Genomic DNA, 15233 nt, shown 5'->3' on the forward strand with positions numbered 1-15233 from the left:
ACACACTAATAATAAAATACACAAATTAAACACACAATCCACATACTCCAAACTTCGTACATTGCAAAAATACAAATTACTCAAAATACATACATTGCATAAAATAGACACACTATACACATCCCTGGTCAAAATACAAACATTAATAATAAAATACACACATTAAACACGAAAAACACACATCACAAAAATACATACATTGCATAAATACATAGACTATACCAAATATAAATAAACACTATACACATCCCCGATCCAAACACATTATAAATAAATTACATACTTTAAACACAAAATACACATAGACACACTTCACACACATAAACACACACTAAACACATCTCCAGTCAAAAATACACATAATAATATTAAAATACATAGATTAAACATAAAATACACAATTCACATACTGACACTCCATAACATACATTGAACACACTACACTTAATAAAAATACATACATTGCATAATATACATAAACTATACCAAGTATAAATAAACACTATACACATCCTTGATCCAAATACACACATTATAAATATATTACATACATTAAACACAAAATACACAAACACACTAATAATAAAATACACAAATTAAACACACAATCCACATACTCCAAACTTCGTACATTGCAAAAATACAAATTACTCAAAATACATACATTGCATAAAATAGACACACTATACACATCCCTGGTCAAAATACAAACATTAATAATAAAATACACACATTAAACACGAAAAACACACATCACAAAAATACATACATTGCATAAATACATAGACTATACCAAATATAAATAAACACTATACACATCCCAGATCCAAACACACATTATAAAGAAATTACATACATTAAACACAAAATACACATAGACACACTTCACACACATAAACACACACTAAACACATCTCCAGTCAAAAATACACACACTAATATTAAAATACATAGATTAAACACAAAATACACAATTCACACACAGACACACTCCATAGCATACATTGAACACAATACATTTAATAAAAATACTTGCATTACATAATATACATAAACTATACCAAATATAAATAAACACTATACACATCCTTGATCCAAATACACACATTATAAATATATTACATACATTAAACACAAAATACACAAACACACTAATAATAAAATACACAAATTAAACACACAATCCACATAATCCAAACTTCGTACATTGCAAAAATACAAATTACTCAAAATACATACATTGCATAAAATAGACACACTATACACATCCCTGGTCAAAATACAAACATTAATAATAAAATACACACATTAAACACGAAAAACACACATCACAAAAATACATACATTGCATAAATACATAGACTATACCAAATATAAATAAACACTATACACATCCCCGATCCAAACACACATTATAAATAAATTACATACATTAAACACAAAATACACATAGACGCACTTCACACACATAAACACACACTATACACATCTACAGTCAAAAAACACACTAATAATAAAATACATAGATTAAACACAAAATATACAATTCACACACAGACACACTTCATAGCATACATTGAACACAATACATTTAATAAAAATACATACATTGCATAATATACATAAACTATACCAAATATAAATAAACACTATACACATTGATCCAAATACACACATTATAAAGAAATTACATACATTAAACACAAAATACACATACACACACTTCACACACATAAACACACACTAAACACATCTCCAGTCAAAAATACACATAATAATATTAAAATACATAGATTAAACATAAAATACACTATTCACATACAGACACTCCATAACATACATTGAACACACTACACTTAATAAAAATACATACATTGCATAATATACATAAACTATACCAAGTATAAATAAACACTATACACATCCTTGATCCAAATACACACATTATAAATATATTACATACATTAAACACAAAATACACAAACACACTAATAATAAAATACACAAATTAAACACACAATCCACATACTCCAAACTTCGTACATTGCAAAAATACAAATTACTCAAAATACATACATTGCATCAAATAGACACACTATACACATCCCTGGTCAAAATACAAACATTAATAATAAAATACTCACATTAAACACGAAAAACACACATCACAAAAATACATACATTGCATAAATACATAAACTATATCAAATATAAATAAACACTATACACATCCCCGATCCAAACACACATTATAATGAAATTACATACATTAAACACAAATACACATAGACACACTTCACACACATAAACGCACACTAAACACATCTCCAGTCAAAAATACACACACTAATATTAAAATACATAGATTAAACACAAAATACACAATTCACACACAGACACACTCCATAGCATACATTGAACACAATACATTTAATAAAATACTTACATTACATAATATACATAAACTATACCAAATATAAATAAACACTATACACATCCTTGATCCAAATATACACATTATAAATATATTACATACATTAAACACAAAATACACATAGACACACTAATAATAAAATACACAAATTAAACACACAATCCACATACTCCAAACTTCGTACATTGCAAAAATACAAATTACTCAAAATACATACATTGCATAAAATAGACACACTATACACATCCCTGGTCAAAATACAAACATTAATAATAAAATACACACATTAAACACGAAAAACACACATCACAAAAATACATACATTGCATAAATACATAGACTATACCAATATAAATAAACACTATACACATCCCCGATCCAAACACATTATAAATAAATTACATACTTTAAACACAAAATACACATAGACACACTTCACACACATAAACACACACTAAACACATCTCCAGTCAAAAATACACATAATAATATTAAAATACATAGATTAAACATAAAATACACAATTCACATACTGACACTCCATAACATACATTGAACACACTACACTTAATAAAAATACATACATTGCATAATATACATAAACTATACCAAGTATAAATAAACACTATACACATCCTTGATCCAAATACACACATTATAAATATATTACATACATTAAACACAAAATACACAAACACACTAATAATAAAATACACAAATTAAACACACAATCCACATACTCCAAACTTCGTACATTGCAAAAATACAAATTACTCAAAATACATACATTGCATAAAATAGACACACTATACACATCCCTGGTCAAAATACAAACATTAATAATAAAATACACACATTAAACACGAAAAACACACATCACAAAAATACATACATTGCATAAATACATAGACTATACCAAATATAAATAAACACTATACACATCCCAGATCCAAACACACATTATAAAGAAATTACATACATTAAACACAAAATACACATAGACACACTTCACACACATAAACACACACTAAACACATCTCCAGTCAAAAATACACACACTAATATTAAAATACATAGATTAAACACAAAATACACAATTCACACACAGACACACTCCATAGCATACATTGAACACAATACATTTAATAAAAATACTTGCATTACATAATATACATAAACTATACCAAATATAAATAAACACTATACACATCCTTGATCCAAATACACACATTATAAATATATTACATACATTAAACACAAAATACACAAACACACTAATAATAAAATACACAAATTAAACACACAATCCACATAATCCAAACTTCGTACATTGCAAAAATACAAATTACTCAAAATACATACATTGCATAAAATAGACACACTATACACATCCCTGGTCAAAATACAAACATTAATAATAAAATACACACATTAAACACGAAAAACACACATCACAAAAATACATACATTGCATAAATACATAGACTATACCAAATATAAATAAACACTATACACATCCCAGATCCAAACACACATTATAAAGAAATTACATACATTAAACACAAAATACACATAGACACACTTCACACACATAAACACACACTAAACACATCTCCAGTCAAAAATACACACACTAATATTAAAATACATAGATTAAACACAAATACACAATTCACACACAGACACACTCCATAGCATACATTGAACACAATACATTTAATAAAAATACTTGCATTACATAATATACATAAACTATACCAAATATAAATAAACACTATACACATCCTTGATCCAAATACACACATTATAAATATATTACATACATTAAACACAAAATACACAAACACACTAATAATAAAATACACAAATTAAACACACAATCTGTAATATCCGAAAAAAAAAATATTTTGAATATTGTTTTTATTAAGGGATGTTTCTTTTTGTGAATATCTTGTTGTGGATATGATTTTATTTACCTAAGCAACATGTAATTGAAATAATTAATTAAGCTATGAATTAAAATCCTAATTAACAAATTAAACCTCTCTCTCCCTATTTTCGAAACCCCTCCCCCTCACCCCACTATTTTCTCAACCTCCCCACTCCCACATAACCGATACATTATCTCCTTTCCAATCACTCATCGGTTTCTCTCATCTCCCTCTCGCTTTTGTTCTCAACACCGGTAAGGTCTCTCTCTCTCTTCCTCCCTCTCGGTTCTCACCTTTCCCCCACTCACTCCCTCTCATTGATTTCTTGAATTCATCAAGGTATCACACTCTCGCGTACCGATTTGGAGTCGGAGTAGGGAAGGCTTTCGAACTACATTTGAACTCTTCGAGAAGGTAGTCCAAAACCCTATTTCCATACCCGAACCACATGCATTTAGGACGTTTTGAATGTTTTAAATGCTGAATAGGTTTTGTGATCATGTGTTTATGTTGAGTATGTTTTCGGTGGTGACTGACAGTGGGTTCCGACCCCTTTTTGACTGATCAAACGATCTCCTTTTGGTACGAAATTTTAACTGTGTAAACTTGGGTGTGTCTTCTGTGTGGTGTGTAAATTTCAGCTTCTTTGGACGTCGGATGATTTTATAGTGATTTTTGTAAGTAAACTGCGCAGTTCTGCGAGATGTATGTTTCTGGGTGATGTGTTTTTGTGCAATGGGTGTGAATCTGGGTGTTTTGATATTATGATGTATGTGGGTGTGTTTGGCCAAGGGATGGCTCGGAGGAATCAGCGTTTGGTTCGAGTGTTTTGTGTGTGTTGGCCGAGAGTTTTAGGGTTTGGCCTAGGGTGGTGTTGTGGAGAGTTTTGGAGGGTTGATCTCATGTTTTCGGGTGTGTTTTGGGATGTAGAATGTGTGTTGTGAATGTCGTATAAGGTTTGAGAATCGTTGGTTGGGGGAAAACTGGTGTGCACTTGATCGGACCAGCGACCGAGACGCCGAGCCAGATGCCGAGCCAGATGCCGAGACAGGTGCCGAGCCAGTGCCGAGAGAGGTGCTGAGACGGGCGCCGAGCCAGATGCCGAGCCAGATGCCGAGACAGGTGCCGAGCCAGTGCCGAGAGAGGTGCCGAGACGGGTGCCGAGCCAGGGCCGAGCCAGACGCCGAGACATGTGCCGAGCCAGGCGGCCGAGATGGTCGGCCGAGGTGCCGAGCCAGGCGGCCGAGACGGTCGGCCGAGGTGCCGAGCCAAGGCGGCCGAGACGGTCGGCCGAGGTGCCGAGCCAGGCGGCCGAGACACCGAGCCTTTTCCGAACCTTTTCCGAGCCAAGTGAGCCGTTTGCACAAGGAGGGTATACCGGGAGTACGAGTGTTTCGGGTGTGTGTCGTGTGCGCGTCGTGGGTGCGTGGTATGCGTGTCGGGTGCGTGCGTGGTGTGTTTCGGACGTGTGATTCTGTGTGCTTGACTTATAGGATGTTGTTAAGTGTGTGTATGTGTAACGTGCTAGATATTGAAGTCATCCACGTAGAAAACATGCATTGTTGACTAAGTCTCGTCTTCCCTGAGTCTAATCATGATTCTCATTTATCTTTCAAAAAGGGTGAACTTTTGCGAGGCAATTGTGGTTGAAGAAGGAAACTGTTTAAAAGCTAAGCAATTGAGGTGGGCTTTTCTACCCTACTATTTTGTGGGTTATCTTTAATACGGACGCTGTTCCGGAAATGTTTATGGAGATGAACTGTTTGTCTTGCCAACTGTTTTGTTTTGAAACCTATCTGAAGTGGTTTACCACATATGTTTAATCGAATTCGGGTCTGTTGGGCTGCGAACCCTCAGGCTAGTGTACACGAGATCGGGAGCCATCTGAGAGCAAGTTGGCCGGTCTAGTTGACCTGGGGTGTGGCCACGCCCCTTGTCACCCGTTGGATCAGATAGTGTATGATGGTGGGAATAAGGGTGGCAATATCTGAAAATGACTGCGCAGTCGAATTTATGAAATATGTTTTAGTGTACTTGGGTTATTTTCTTTACACTTAAAACCCCAAGGTTACACTGTTATGGCATGACAAACTATGATTTTGGCGTGTGTCCACTGAGTGCAATAAGTACTCAGCCCTGCGTGTTGTTTTCTTAATGTGCAGGTTGAGCGACGATGGGGATGACGGATGTTGAGCAATTAAAGTCAAAATTGTGTTTTTACTTTGCCTTTTGGATGGTGTCGTGTCGTCATACCCGGCATTATCTATCTCTTGGTCTGTTCCGCTGTTTTGTAATCCGATACAATGTTTTCATTTAAACTCTGTTTACTTTAACTTTAGAAATGTCGCTACCGTACATTGTTTTGAAGTGAACTTCCTCTAATTAAACATTTTCGGGTCAAGTATTCTTGTTCTCCCCTTTCTTCCCCGCTTCTTTATTCTTCCCCTAGTCGCGGTCCACCGTACTTCCTATCCTTAGGAAATGCGGGCGTGACAGAGTGGTATCAGAGCCTAGGTTTTCTTTCTGCTCTGGATCCAAGAGTCTTTTTCTGTTTTGAGTAAGTTTTCAAAAGTGTCATTGGCTCAACATCCGACTCATCGCACTCAACCTGAAATGAGGTAATGAAAATTTTGAATTTTTGGAAAGTATATGGAAGTGGAGGAAATTGTGATTTTGGGTTTTGAAAATGATTTTTGGAAAGTTTAAGTAAATATTGATGCATGTGGAAGGGTACAAAGTGATGTGAAAAGTTGGAAATTATGAGAGTTATGAACTGTTATTGTGTGTTGAATTTATATGAAAGCATGTGGCTGATGTGTGATGCTATGATGACGTGAATGTTGATGTGAGCTTTTACGTGTGAATGTGTTGGCCTTTTGAATTATTGAACTTAGACGTGAGAGGTTTCACTAGTGCTTCTTGGACCTATAGTAGATAAGGACTTATGGCCTTTGAACACCAGCGGGCTTGGAATTAGAACAGTGATACGTCTGCATACACATATCTCTCTCTTCTTCGGTTATGCACCCTGTTTTTATATGCGAGGCGATTGTTTCTGTTTTTCTATAGATGGCGCGTATGTTCCGAACCCCGCGACGGAGTGATCGTGATAGACTTAGGGCACAAAGGGTGCTCAGAGAGTATAGAGTGTATCGAAAGAAGGATCACATACCGTTGATTGAGTTCGTAGCGCACTTCGACACCCTCTGGAGGGCAGCTCAGGAGTTCGGAGTGACAGAGCTTGACGGCATTGAGAAGCTAATAGAATTGCTCCCTGACAGCTGGAAGGAGTGGGCTGAAAGAACGGAGAGGAGGTACACGTGGCATGAGCCCGTTACCGATGACATGGTGGGTGACATGGCTGGCTTTCGGAAGGCCGTGTATTGTGCACTGGTAGACTCTCGAGATGAGCAGCCCCCACAGGATGTGCAAGAGAGGATCGTGTATCAGGACAAGTACGTGAGTATGTACGAGGGTGAGCAAGGGTTTGAAAATAACTATGAGGAAGAAACCGAAGAGGATCCCGAGGAGGAACCCGAGGTGGCTCCGCAAGGGAATTCCGAGGAGGACGATGACGAAGATCCGGAGGAAGGGCCTATGGATGAAGATGATCGAGTCGTAGTCTAGAAATAAAATAGTTCGATGTCTTTTTAGTTTTTGCTTTTAGTGTGAACTGCTCTTGTGAAACAACGTTTAACCTTCTTTCTTTTAATGAGGATTTGGATTTGATTTATATCCTATGTGTTGTATCTTGAACCACACGAAGTTTTTCTTTTGAGAAATTTTTGAGAAGGTGGTAATTGTGGATGATATTTGTAGTAACACTTTATGGATATTGAATCAGAATGCCGCCAAGACGTGGACGCCACCCACGACAAGGACCCAACGCTGAGGCACCACCTCCACCACCACCTCCACCACCACCTCCACCCCCGCCTCAGCAAGAAAGATTCATAGTTACGTTCTCCAGGCAGAATCCCCCTAAATTCGATGGACAGGGAGATCCCTCAAAAGCCGAAGAGTGGATACGCGGCCTCGAGCGTATTTTCAGGGTCATGGAGTGCACAGATAGGGAGCGCATTGCTTGCGCCACCTTTCAACTATCAGGTGATGCCGATTACTGGTGGGAGACTCGGCAAAGAACTATGAATCCTGCACGCTTGGAAGCGTTAACATGGGAGGAGTTTAAAATGGAGATTGATAACAAGTATGTCCCAAAGACGTACAGACGGGCCAAGGTGGTAGAATTCCACACGCTGAGCCAAGGCCGAATGACTGTAACTGAGTACGACCGAGCCCTCGCACAGATGGCACGATATGCGCCCGAGTTGATGGACACCGACGAGAAATGGGCGGTGAAGTTCCGGGCCGGGCTCAAGGATGAGATAAAGGCCGCATTGGCTTGTCGAGGAGAACTCTCCTACTCGGAGATCTTGACTTGTGCACTGGACGTGGAAGATGCACTCCCTAAACCAAAAGTGGTGGCGACAACAAACGCGACACCCCTACAAGCTCAGTCAGGTCATCAAGAGAAGAGGAGGTGGGATGGTGATCACACTCAGTATGGTGGCAAGAGGCCACAACACATGAAGAACCCACCCTACAATGGCGGGAGACAGAATACCTATCACCCGAGGGCAAGCTTTCCGCCGAGGAACCCTCAATGTGGAAGATGCTTCAAGTACCACACCGGAGAGTGTCGAGACCCTAAATGCTTCAGCTGTGGTGGAAGTGGCCATTACTTCCGAAGTTGCCCAAATAAGAACATGGGAACGGGGACGAGACAGAACCAGTTAGGCTTCCGTCCACCATCCCAGGCACTACCTGCACCTCAACCGCCACAACGCCGCCAAGGACTGCCGTCGCAAGCAAGAGCCTACGCCTTGAAGGGTAAGCAGCCGGCAAACGGGAAAGAAACCTTTGGGCAAGGAAACTTGGCAGGTATGGGCACCCTTCTCAACATGCCTATAGTTGTCTTGTTTGATACGGGTGCATCGCATTCCTTTATATCAACTTCTTGTGTGGATACATTAGGATTACCTACTGTTAAGACCGAACCCACTATGAGTGTGACCTCACCGGTAGGCGGGACTATAGATATATCCCGATCTTGTGCGTGTGTGAACTTTGGAATAGGTGAACTCAGTTTGTTGGCTCATAATTTACAAGTAATGACGATGGGTAGCGTAGACATAATCTTGGGTATGGATTGGTTAGCGGAGAACCACGTTACCCTTCATTGTAGAGAAAGGGAAATTTCGTTTGAAACCCCAGGAAAAGAGCCGACGAGGTTTTACGGAATCTCAATGAACCGACGCAAGTCCATTGTCTCCGCGCTGCAAGCCACTACAATGATGAGGAAGGGATGTCCAGCGTACCTTGTTTATTTGAATGGGGAGGAGAAGAAAGACAGGAAGATAGAAGATGTGGCGATAGTGAGTGAATATCCCGATGTCTTCCCCGATGCATTGCCGGGACCCCCACCCGACAGGCAAGTAGAATTCACGATCGATCTGGAGTCCGGATCGGCACCAATATCCAAGGCACCTTATAGGATGGCGCCAAAAGAGTTGGAGGAGCTTAAGGTGCAACTACAAGAGCTACTGGAATTGGGATTCATTAGACCTAGCGTGTCGCCATGGGGAGCACCAGTGTTGTTTGTGAAGAAGAAGGATGGAACGATGAGGATGTGCATCGACTATCGAGAGCTAAACAAACTGACGCTGAAGAACAAGTATCCACTACCAAGGATAGACGACTTGTTTGACCAACTTCGAGGGGCAGGAGTCTTCTCTAAGATGGACTTGAGGTCTGGGTACCATCAGCTGAGGGTTCGGCGAGAAGATGTACCCAAGACGGCTTTTCGAACAAGATATGGTCACTATGAGTTCGTTGTGATGCCTTTTGGACTGACGAACGCCCCGGCAGTGTTCATGGACCTTATGAACCGCGTGTTCCATCCATTTTTGGATCGGTTTGTCCTAGTTTTCATCGACGATGTGCTCATTTACTCAAAGAACGTGGAGGAGCACAAAGAGCACTTGAGAACCGTCCTAGCAACTCTAAGGGACGAGAAACTATATGCCAAGTTCAGTAAATGCGAGTTTTGGCTCAAGGAAGTTAACTTTCTTGGACATATAGTAACCTCAGATGGAATTCGTGTAGACCCGGCCAAGGTGGAAGCGGTGCAGGAATGGAAGTCGCCTTCTACACAAAATGAAATTCGAAGCTTCTTAGGACTGGCAGGCTATTATCGAAGATTCATTGAGGGATTCTCGAAGATAGCAAGGCCAATGACACAACAACTGAAAAAGGGAGTCAAGATGAATTGGACACCAGAATGTGAGGCGAGCTTTCAGTTGTTGAAGGAGAAATTGACCACCGCACCAATTCTAGCTGTGCCGGAGTCAGGGACTGACTATGCGGTGTATACGGATGCGTCGAAGGTGGGACTTGGATGTGTGCTTATGCAGAAGGGGAAAGTGGTTGCATATGCATCGAGACAATTGAAGCCCCATGAGCTGAACTATCCGACACATGACTTAGAACTGGCAGCCGTGGTACATGCACTGAAGATCTGGAGACATCATCTCTATGGAGTCCGTTGTGAGATATACACGGACCATAAGAGTCTAAAGTACTTCTTTGAGCAAAAGGAGTTGAACATGCGCCAACGTAGGTGGCTCGAGTTGGTGAAGGACTACGATTGTGGTATAAATTACCATCCGGGAAAAGCAAACGTAGTGGCCGATGCTCTTAGTAGGAAGTCGCAATCTCAGCTGGCCACCTTTCTTACTATCGAGGAGAGTTTAATCCAAGAGTTCAGTAAGATGCGGTTGGAAGTAGTGAGAATGCCCGAGACTGTGGAAGGAATAATAGCCACGTTGGTGATGGAACCCGACTTAAGAGCCAGAATTGTGGAAGCTCAACGGCGGGATACGTTACTAGAAAAGATTCGCTCAGAAGTGAGGGCGGGTGAACTCGGAAACTTTCACGAGGCAGCGGATAATGGTCTCACATACAAGGGAAGGTTGTGTGTGCCTAAGGATGAAGGCCTGAGGATCGAAATCATGAGAGAAGCACATGAAACCCCATACGCTGCACACCCAGGAAGCACCAAGATGTATCAAGACTTGAAGAGGCAATTTTGGTGGAACGGTATGAAAAAGCATGTTGCAGCTTTTGTGGAGAGATGCCTAGCATGTCAACAAGTAAAGGCGCTACACCAACGGCCCTATGGGAGATTGCAACCCCTTGAGATTCCAGAATGGAAGTGGGAACATATTGCAATGGACTTTGTGACAGGACTGCCAAAATCCCAGCGAGGAAACACTGTGATTTGGGTGATTATAGATCGCCTCACCAAATCTGCTCATTTTGTACCGGTTCGTGCTACCTATGGATCCAACCAGTTGGCTAAGATATATGTGCGGGAGATTATACGCTTGCATGGAGTACCAGCGACAATTACATCCGATCGCGATGCTAAATTTACTTCTAGATTTTGGACGAGCCTGCAGCGCGAGTTGGGGACTAAGTTGAATTTTAGTACTGCCTTCCACCCACAACCGATGGGCAGTCAGAGAGAACGATTCAAGCCTTAGAGGATATGCTGCGAGCCGTGGTGCTAGATCGAGGTTGGGGTTGGGAAGAAGTGTTGCCATTGGTTGAGTTCGCGTACAATAATAGTTACCAAGCGACTATCAAGATGGCTCCATATGAGGCATTGTATGGAAAGAAGTGTAGATCGCCACTTTATTGGGATGAAGTGGGTGAGAGAAGAATTCTCGGACCAGACTCTGTAGAAGAGATGATAGAGATTGTTCGACAAATCCGTGGGAGGATCAAGGAGGCGCAGGATCGACAGAAATCATACGCCGATGCTCGGAGGACCGATCTACAATTCGAATCTGGAGAGAAAGTTTTTCTGAAAGTTGCCCCTTCTAAAGGAATAACTCGATTTGGAGTGAAAGGAAAGCTGAGACCCCGATTTATCGGACCGTATGAGATTTTGGATAGAGTCGGCGCGGTAGCATACAGATTGGCCCTACCACCAAGCTTTGGGAAGGTGCACAATGTCTTCCATGTGTCACAATTGAGGAAGTATGTGTTTGACCCCGCACACATAGTTCACCAAGAAGAGATGATGGTCCTAAATCCCGATCTAAGTTATGAGGAGAAGCCCGAGGCCATTTTGGATCGAAGGGTGCAAGAATTGAGGAATAAGTCAATTGTTTCGGTGAAAGTACGATGGAGGAATCATGGAGTCGAAGAAGCAACATGGGAATTAGAAGATAAGATGAGAGAGAAGTTTCCAGAGCTGTTTGAGTGATCTAGGCAAATTTCGGGACGAAATTTTTTTTAAGGTGGGAGGAATGTAATATCCGAAAAAAAAAATATTTTGAATATTGTTTTTATTAAGGGATGTTTCTTTTTGTGAATATCTTGTTGTGGATATGATTTTATTTACCTAAGCAACATGTAATTGAAATAATTAATTAAGCTATGAATTAAAATCCTAATTAATAAATTAAACCTCTCTCTCCCTATTTTCGAAACCCCTCCCCCTCACCCCACTATTTTCTCAACCTCCCCACTCCCACATAACCGATACATTATCTCCTTTCCAATCACTCATCGGTTTCTCTCATCTCCCTCTCGCTTTTGTTCTCAACACCGGTAAGGTCTCTCTCTCTCTTCCTCCCTCTCGGTTCTCACCTTTCCCCCACTCACTCCCTCTCATTGATTTCTTGAATTCATCAAGGTATCACACTCTCGCGTACCGATTTGGAGTCGGAGTAGGGAAGGCTTTCGAACTACATTTGAACTCTTCGAGAAGGTAGTCCAAAACCCTATTTCCATACCCGAACCACATGCATTTAGGACGTTTTGAATGTTTTAAATGCTGAATAGGTTTTGTGATCATGTGTTTATGTTGAGTATGTTTTCGGTGGTGACTGACAGTGGGTTCCGACCCCTTTTTGACTGATCAAACGATCTCCTTTTGGTACGAAATTTTAACTGTGTAAACTTGGGTGTGTCTTCTGTGTGGTGTGTAAATTTCAGCTTCTTTGGACGTCGGATGATTTTATAGTGATTTTTGTAAGTAAACTGCGCAGTTCTGCGAGATGTACGTTTCTGGGTGATGTGTTTTTGTGCAATGGGTGTGAATCTGGGTGTTTTGATATTATGATGTATGTGGGTGTGTTTGGCCAAGGGATGGCTCGGAGGAATCAGCGTTTGGTTCGAGTGTTTTGTGTGTGTTGGCCGAGAGTTTTAGGGTTTGGCCTAGGGTGGTGTTGTGGAGAGTTTTGGAGGGTTGATCTCATGTTTTCGGGTGTGTTTTGGGATGTAGAATGTGTGTTGTGAATGTCGTATAAGGTTTGAGAATCGTTGGTTGGGGGAAAACTGGTGTGCACTTGATCGGACCAGCGGCCGAGACGCCGAGCCAGATGCCGAGCCAGATGCCGAGACAGGTGCCGAGCCAGTGCCGAGAGAGGTGTCGAGACGGGCGCCGAGCCAGATGCCGAGCCAGATGCCGAGACAGGTGCCGAGCCAGTGCCGAGACAGGTGCCGAGCCAGGGCCGAGCCAGACGCCGAGACATGTGCCGAGCCAGGCGGCCGAGACGGTCGGCCGAGGTGCCGAGCCAGGCAGCCGAGACGGTCGGCCGAGGTGCCGAGCCAGGCCGAGACACCGAGCCTTTTCCGAACCTTTTCCGAGCCAAGTGAGCCGTTTGCACAAGGAGGGTATACCGGGAGTACGAGTGTTTCGGGTGTGTGTCGTGTGCGCGTCGTGGGTGCGTGGTATGCGTGTCGGGTGCGTGCGTGGTGTGTTTCGGACGTGTGATTCTGTGTGCTTGACTTATAGGATGTTGTTAAGTGTGTGTATGTGTAACGTGCTAGATATTGAAGTCATCCACGTAGAAAACATGCATTGTTGACTAAGTCTCGTCTTCCCTGAGTCTAATCATGATTCTCATTTATCTTTCAAAAAGGGTGAACTTTTGCGAGACAATTGTGGTTGAAGAAGGAAACTGTTTAAAAGCTAAGCAATTGAGGTGGGCTTTTCTACCCTACTATTTTGTGGGTTATCTTTAATACGGACGTTGTTCCGGAAATGTTTATGGAGATGAACTGTTTGTCTTGCCAACTGTTTTGTTTTGAAACCTATCTGAAGTGGTTTACCACATATGTTTAATCGAATTCGGGTCTGTTGGGCTGCGAACCCTCAGGCTAGTGTACACGAGATCGGGAGCCATCTGAGAGCAAGTTGGCCGGTCTAGTTGACCTGGGGTGTGGCCACGCCCCTTGTCACCCGTTGGATCAGATAGTGTATGATGGTGGGAATAAGGGTGGCAATATCTGAAAATGACTGCGCAGTCGAATTTATGAAATATGTTTTAGTGTACTTGGGTTATTTTCTTTACACTTAAAACCCCAAGGTTACACTGTTATGGCATGACAAACTATGATTTTGGCGTGTGTCCACTGAGTGCAATAAGTACTCAGCCCTGCGTGTTGTTTTCTTAATGTGCAGGTTGAGCGACGATGGGATGACGGATGTTGAGCAATTAAAGTCAAAATTGTGTTTTTACTTTGCCTTTTGGATGGTGTCGTGTCGTCATACCCGGCATTATCTATCTCTTGGTCTGTTCCGCTGTTTTGTAATCCGATACAATGTTTTCATTTAAACTCTGTTTACTTTAACTTTAGAAATGTCGCTACCGTACATTGTTTTGAAGTGAACTTCCTCTAATTAAACGTTTTCGGGTCAAGTATTCTTGTTCTCCCCTTTCTTCCCCGCTTCTTTATTCCTCCCCTAGTCGCGGTCCACCGTACTTCCTATCCTTAGGAAATGCGGGCGTGAA

This window comes from Salvia splendens, chromosome 4 (assembly GCF_004379255.2).
Source record: "Salvia splendens isolate huo1 chromosome 4, SspV2, whole genome shotgun sequence".
Taxonomy (NCBI): domain Eukaryota; kingdom Viridiplantae; phylum Streptophyta; class Magnoliopsida; order Lamiales; family Lamiaceae; genus Salvia; species Salvia splendens.